The sequence below is a fragment of the Hipposideros armiger genome, unplaced genomic scaffold (genome assembly GCF_001890085.2).
Source record: "Hipposideros armiger isolate ML-2016 unplaced genomic scaffold, ASM189008v1 scaffold_478, whole genome shotgun sequence".
In the NCBI taxonomy this organism is placed as follows: domain Eukaryota; kingdom Metazoa; phylum Chordata; class Mammalia; order Chiroptera; family Hipposideridae; genus Hipposideros; species Hipposideros armiger.
This window is the reverse complement of record NW_017731828.1, coordinates 1,150,004-1,157,670: the sequence shown is the minus strand read 5'-3', so window position 1 is coordinate 1,157,670 and position 7,667 is coordinate 1,150,004. Positions and strand designations below refer to the sequence as shown.

Here is a 7,667-nt window from a genome sequence, read left to right as displayed (position 1 = left end):
GCAGTGTCACTGGCCTTCATATGTGGGATCCGAACCGGGGCCCTCTGGCGTCCCAAGCCAGCTCTTAACCATCGCGCCACTCGGCCGGCCCTACCCTTTTTTTAAACACACATAATCTTATACTTCCGGATTGAAGTTCGGCATTGTGGTAGATGATATTATTGTTCACTAAATCACTGCCCCTCCTGGCAGGAGGAGAATCCTTTCCTATCCTGCTGACAGCAGGCTTGACCTTGACACTTGCTTTGGCCAATGAACTCTGACCACAATGTACCATACCCATTCCCCAGTATCCCAGTTAGAGGCCGCCCCATTAGCTGGGACTAAACGAAGATATGAAAGAGCAGAGACACAACTGACCCACAGTAGACAAACAATGGGAGCAGAATAAACATTTGCTATTGTGACCAACAAAGACATCTGAAGTTGTTTGTTATCACAACATAACCTAGACTATCCTACTGATACAAGAAGGAACAAGGAGCTCAGATCAGGTGCAATTAACATCGCTCAGTTTAGCAGGGTAGGCTACTCAGCACAGTGCTTAGAGGGTGAACTCCAAAGTCCCCTACCTACTAACAAGATAACTTGGGCAAGTCACTGCCTGTCTCTGTGCCACAGCAATATTCTCCCTAAGCTCCCAGCTCTATTGAGCCCTAAACATACTTCCCAAAATATTTTGATGTAACAGAAGGCTCCACTTACCAAACATCTTTCGTGCAGAGAAATATATGTATGTAAATAAGCAGGTATTCCTGTAAAAGAGAAGAAATAGATACATAAATACACAAACAATTAAAAGGGTGGGAGGTGGGATTACTACATCCCTAAGACACAAAAGAAATGCAATTATTTTTTACAGGCAATGCGTACACACGGTTACACAAATAACAAAAAATATTAAAGGGCATACAGTGAACAGTCTTGCTCCCTTCCCCATGGTACCTGTCCATTCCCCTACCACAATCCTACAGGTAACCACCTATTAGTTTCTCACGATGCTGCCCACAGCAAATACAAGCAAATATAAATATGTAGCAGGTCATTGAATAATATTATTTTTTTCAATGTCATTTTGTTATAACGCTGCCATAGGAACTTAACTCTTGCTTATATCAATTAGCTTATGGTCAAATTGGTTTTATTAGACATCATTTCGCCACAGTTCCAAGAACCTATTCATTTCTATTCCTTCCTTACACAAAAGGTTGAACACTCAATTCAATGTGCTTTGTTTTTCTCACTGAACAACATGGCTTGGAGATGATTTCTAATCATTGAAGAAAGAGCTTCTTTATTCTTTTTACAGTTGCATAATATTTCATTGTAGAGATAAAAAATAATTCATTTAACCAGTCATTTATTGATATTCCACTCAGCGACCAGTATTTTGTTATTACAAAAATCCTGTAGGGGATAAAATTGTGCTTATGACATAAGCAATGGAAACAGAGTGGGGCAAATTAGGGGGAAGGGCGAGGTTGGGAAACACTGGAAATAAGGCTTGGGGACAGGTCTGTGCAAAGCTGGATAACGGCACGGTAAACCTGGGGTTTGTGAGCGGGCCTGAAAAGGAGAACTAAGAAATGCACTGGGGAAGTGGAGCCACTAAAGAGAGCGACAAAGAGGAATCGGGAGAGAAAGTGGACAGGAAATGAAGAACAAATGAGGGGGCAGGAAGCAGAAGGTGGGCTGTCGCAGAGGGTGGGCTGTCGCAGAGGGTGGGCTGTCACGGGCCTTGAAAGGACTGAAGAATGTGAGAAAGGCAGGGAGAAGCACCAGAGGCTTGTGGCTTGGGAGAGCTAGAGAGCAAAAGGAGATAACACTGCTTCTGATCTCAAAAGGGGTAGGGACAGTTCCACGTAGACGGAAAAGAGTCCCCACTTGTTCATAGGTTCCACGACATGACTAGGAAGGGTTCATGTTCTAATGTCTCCTCCATATGGTCACCCATGCCATCCCCCAGGCAAGACAGCCCCCTGCCCGGCACACGCCACGTGCACGTGTCACTCCCCAGGTCATGCTGCTCCCACCGTGCTCCCATCAGCCCCTCAGGCTGCCTCCCTGGCTACGATGCACTCCTGTACACCACCACCTCCCTCACACCTGCGATGCCCCAAATGACCTGGCCCACCAGGTACGTTCTGTCCTTGTGAGGCCTGCTCCAGCATCACATCCTATAGGAAAGTGTTCCTGCCCTGTCCTACCCAGACCTGGCTATGTGTTTACTCTGTATCCTCAGGACCCAGAGGCCATCTGCACTACGTTCATTGTAAAGCTTTTCCTTTACCTCTGTCATCGCTGGGATCACTGGTGGGAGTGGGTGTGGGGAACTCTTTGAGGACTTTCTGTAAGATCTTGAGGGCAAGGACCGAGTCTTTTCCAGTCTACTGGTCAGCTAGTTCCCTGAGTGAATTACTACTTTCTTCCTCCTTATTCTTGAAAGGAGGGGTCTGCCTTGCTCTTCTCCCCAGTAAATGTGCCTTCTCCTAGGAGGCCGACTAACCAGTACCTGGGTTTGGTCAATGAGGGCCCCTCTCTCCCAGATCCTAATCCCTGTAGTCCCCAGACACAGAGGGGGAGGGCCTTAGAGGAGCCTGGGGGGAACTTCCACCTTCAGCCTCACCTGCCCCACATCAGCCTCATGCTGGGACTGGCAAACGAGAGGCTAAAGGTCCAATTTCAACGTCCCCTGCCTTCGCCTTCACAAGAGCTCCAAACCCTAGATCTAGCCAGGCATCAACGCCACCAAATGTGAGCTCAGGGTCCAGCCCAAGCCCCACACAGCCATGGTCTCAGTCTAACAGGAAGTGAGGCGAGTCCGCCCACAGCCAATGTTCCTTTGACAACAAGGTTTTCTATGTCCCAAAAAAATCACATGAAAAACTAAAGACTCAGCTGTCACGAAATATAAAATAGACCCCAGGAATGAGCCCTTGCAGATCTCTGGGATCAGCGTTCATTTCCGTCCAGATGTCTGGCCTGAGCTCAGGGAGCCTTTCCTCACCGTCTTTCTCTAGAAAAGCAACGCACCACCCTTTATTCTCTGTCACCTCAGCAAGGTCTGTTATCTTCTCAGCTCTCCTCACCTCAAATTATATGCTTACTTTCTGTTTATTTTCTGTCTCCCACTTTACAATGTAAGCTCCATGCAAGCAGAAACTTGGTCATGCTTGTTTGCTGTTTCTATGAATATTGATGAATATTTTTGAATCAATGAATCAGTGAATCTGCCAACTAAGGAACGGATCTACGCACAAAGCTTTTCTAGTCCTAGCTGTGGCCGATTCTGAAGCAAACCCTGCTTTCTCTCCCTTCAGTGTTCACTGAGACACTGTTGCGTCAACATGCGGTCCTCTCTCTGGAGATCCCGTATGAAGCGGCAACTNGTTTACGTGTCTATTGATTTGTTTATGTTTTTTTCATTTCTAGAATTTTCTCCAGCACATAACTGGTGCCGAGAAGTATTTTGTTGGCTTACTATACCAGAATGCAGAGAAAAGGTGGCGTTGGATCGACAAGTCCATTTTCAATGGCAAGTACGTGACCATCCCACATTTTTCTAGGGATCTTTGTTTGCCTCGGAGACGAGACCTGAGACTCAGTGGATTTGTCCTAAAGTAGCACAAAGGCTGAGACCTGGCTCCTTTTCCTATTCCTTTCCTCTCTTTCAACCCATCTATTCCCAGAGACACACTTTTGGAAAATCTTATATTATGGGACACACCAAACATTTCTAAATAGAGAGAAGAGTATTCATACAACAAATTATTTTGTTCAGATTAGGATCCAAACAAATCCACACGCATATCATTTGTTGGATATATCTCATAAGTCTCTTTTAACCCACAGATCACATTTTATTACCAAGTTCTTACAAGTTCCCCAGATATGGCTTCTTTATCTAAAGAAAGGTTATGATAAGCAACATATCTATGCCTTAAAGCTTTGACTTTTAACTCCCAAGAGCTATCTCCTGTGTATCATTCCATGGACATAGCACTGTGGATAAAATGACATTGACAGCGTACATCTGAAGATGTTGAGTCAGACAGAAAGCAAGTCAGCTCCCCAGCCTGGAACTGGGCTTCCCACAGGGAAGAAATTAATATTCAATGTCTCCTAAATGCCAGGCATCTGCTAAGCACTCCACACATGCCATCGCCTGCAGTGTTCACAATGATGCTATAGAAAAAGCTTTTATTGATCCTCATTTAACAGACAGTTGAATTGAGGATGAGGACTTAGGAATATATCGAATGTCACCATGACTGAGCCACAATTTGATCCCACATTCACTCAACTCCAAAACACTTGACCGTTCCATGGAACCAGACTCTGGGCAAACTGAACGGGACTGAATAATAGAAAAAGGTGGGAGAAGGCCAACGAAATTTTTCCTAGAGCCAGCTGGTGCCCAGGAAAGGAAGAGAAGTCTCTTCCATCCTCCTCTTGGTCCTCCTGCTGTTAACATAGTACCCTCAGTACCAAAACATTATTTCTAGGAGAAAAAGGGGATGATGGCCCATGAGATACTTCTGACCAAACACAGAATGCATTAACTTAAGACTGTCAGTCCATAGAGGCTCACGGGACTGTTGCCAGGAAAGGGTCAGCTGAGAGCTGGATTTGGGGACAGAAGAGGGGGACTGGAATCAGGAAAGGGCAGGGCTGAAAGGATGGGCCTTAACCACGCTATCTTCTCCCATTTAGTGTTACCAATCAGCAGCAGAATTTCAACTGTGTGACCATAGGCCTAACAAAGACATTTGATGCTGCATTATGTGACACCAAGTACCGCTGGATCTGCGAAAGGAGTGCCGAGAAAGCGGTCGGGGCTGTCTGACAAGAACAACGAATATACCTATGGAGACAGCAAGAGAGAATATTGACGATTGGGACCAATTCAAGAAATACCGAACACCACACTACTGCGCCAGTCTTCCACAGGTTACTAGCGGAGTTTCCTAAGGCATCCTTAGGCTAATGCACCAGCCCCTCCACAAATACACTTGCATATGCACAACTGAGGCAAACTTCCACTCTGAGTCCCCGTGGGAGTCACACCGGTGATTCTTTTGGGATCCACACAGGTCATCCAGTCAATGATCCTTTCATCCATCTGTCTACTAGGAGGGGTCCATGCCTGTTTGGGGAAATGAGCTTTTGCATTCCGCTTTGGGGGGCTGGAGACTAGCCATCTCCAGAGGACAGGGTCGGTTTTATGGAGACAAGTCAGTTGGAACAGTCGTGTCTGTTTCTATAGAACCGAGCATTTTTTTACTGATAATAAGGTTTAGCCTATTGCCAGGGTCTATTTTATCCTCAGAGCATTTGACCAAACTATCAGGGAGAAACTGCAGACTGAGCAGTGGTGAACATTATTTAGAGAGAGCAAGAGAGAAGGGGGATAAACTCAGTTTCTGGGACCTCACCTCTGTTCCCAAGAGGCCCCTGTCCACATGCCCCCAGATCCTGCCTGCCCCGGTGGGACAGCCTAGGCCCTCCTCAGTCTGAACTGAGGCCAGGCTTGAGAAAGGGGCCTAGAGCTGAGCTTGGAGCAGAAAGAGCATTGTTCATGAGAATAGAGAAGGGTCTGGGCAGGCCAGGAATCTACTAGGAAACCCCTTTGAAGACACCCCAATAGCCAAGATGACCAAAGCAAACTGAATCTCAGTTCTTCTGCAAAGTCCTAAATAAAGAGAGACTCAAACTAAGAATGTTCTTGGTCTTGGCCTGAATCTCCAATTTAACGGATTCGGATTACCTGATCATGTTTGTTGAGTATATTTCAAGAATCTGGGATAGCCTCTTGGGCCCCAGTGGTCACAACATATTCCTCTCTTCAGTTCTAGAGAGATCCTGTTGCCAGGTGTAGCCTACTGACCCAAAGACGCCACAGCCTTGTACTGGTTGGCATCACACCAACCCCAGACTGGTCCAGCAGACCAAGAAGTAGAAAGCAGGGAGAGATGCTCAAGGAAACACGGTCGTGGAGGCAAGGAGTGGGCATGTAGTAGAAAGGGGGCACCAGGGACAAAGGGAAATTGTGTGGGAGGAAGCAGTTCATTCGGCCAGACTGGAAGAAAGGCAAGGAAGAGGCAGAAAAGTTCTCTATACTCAGAAGATGACATCAGCTACAGGCCTTCCTCAGTGCATAGAAAAAAGGGCTGCCGCGTGGTTTCAGTAACAAGAATTAAACCATAGGAAGAACTACGAAACTAATAGAAATTAGAGTGAGCTAAGTAAAATGCTTACACGTATGTCTAATTACAATGGGCCACAATGAATGTATATACTCATATCATTTAGATGGATATCGAGTTAAATTGTCAGGTTGCTTTTTTATTATATAACTAAGCTCTGTCCCTATGTCCTTAGGCTTCATACTTGTTGGTTAATTAGCATGCCACTCAGTCACAATTTTTAAAAATGAGACAACACATCAGGTGTTAGAACTTGCTTGAAGGAGGGTGCCAGAAGTTATCCGTGTTTGGGTGGAGCAGATGTCAGAATTTTATTAGTAGTCTGTGGAGACACATGTTCTCCGATGGTGTTAGCAAAACGCAAGCACTGTAGTTGTAGAGGGAAGAGGCTGAGTCTGTGACAAAGAAAAGAATAAGCAGAAATCTAACCAAAGGTAAGCCCCAGGGTTCAGGCAACAAAAGGAAACCACAACCTTTCTGTTTTCAGAAGGGACAGCTGTGGTTGTCACACTTCCTATTTTATGACAGAATCAATTACAGACTTCTATAGTCAGGAAATGTAGACATTGAGTGATTTCCCTAGTAGACAGACCACTCAAAGTTTCCCCAAGATGGGGAGGTCCTTCTGTACAAGTTCTAAAAAACGCCCAGTGGGCTGGGGTGGGAGCGGGTGGGAGTATGTAGGAAATATATGGACTTTGGTTTAAATTTATTACTAGGGGGAGGTGGCTTGCTGGATCCTTAGAAGCGTAGATAAATGTGACCTTACTGGGGAGCAGTGGTGTGGTTTTTTTTTAAAGCAATGGAAATCTAATGGGCGATTGGATTAGAGTATTGACTTTGCTTCCAACATGCTATGAATCTGTAAGATTTCTTACCCTTTCTGTGCCTTAATTTCCTTTTCTATAAAAATGAAGCAGTAATACTCCTCTCACAAAATTCTTGTATATATTAAATAAGGTCCCCACTATGTATCTCAATGGTGGCAAACAATAGGGGAAGCTCTTTGTGGGAGATTTGAAGTTGCGATCTTTAGCTAAGAAGTAGCTCTTCAATTTGCCTTTTCACTCTCTTGATAGTGTCCTATGGGGCACAAAAGATTTTAATTTTTATAAAGTCCAGTTTAGTTTTCCTTTTGTTACCTGTGCTTTTGGTGTCATATCCATTAAATCATTGCCAAATCCAATGTCATGAAGCTTTTCCCTATGTTTTCTTCTAAGAATGTTATAGTTTTAGCTCTTAGGTCTAGATCTTTGATCCATTTTGAGTTAATTTTTGTGTCTAGTGTAAGTAAAGATCCAAATTCATCTTTTGCATTTGGGTATCCAGTTTCTCTGGGTGCTGGGTGTTCAAACACTTAGGATTGAAAACAATGTCCTATCTAATTTTTTTCTCTTCTTTAATCTAATTATAAAGTATGTATCTAGGTTATAGAAGCAACAGACCATAACAATCAAAGTA

The 7,667-nt window shown here is 44.6% G+C and overlaps 1 protein-coding gene across 2 annotated transcripts in view; it reads right to left on the bottom strand.

Annotated features, from left to right (window-relative positions):
* MGAM (maltase-glucoamylase) overlaps positions 1 to 748 on the bottom strand; it is a 105,102-nt gene extending 104,354 nt beyond the window's left edge. Inside the window, exon 1 of one of the 2 annotated variants that reach the window (XM_019666787.1) lies at positions 706 to 748. The gene's annotated coding sequence lies outside the window, so the exon portion shown is untranslated. The remainder of the gene's footprint in view (positions 1 to 705) is intronic. The other variant, XM_019666785.1, reaches the window with a different exon arrangement.
* Positions 749 to 7,667: the final 6,919 nt, after the last annotated feature.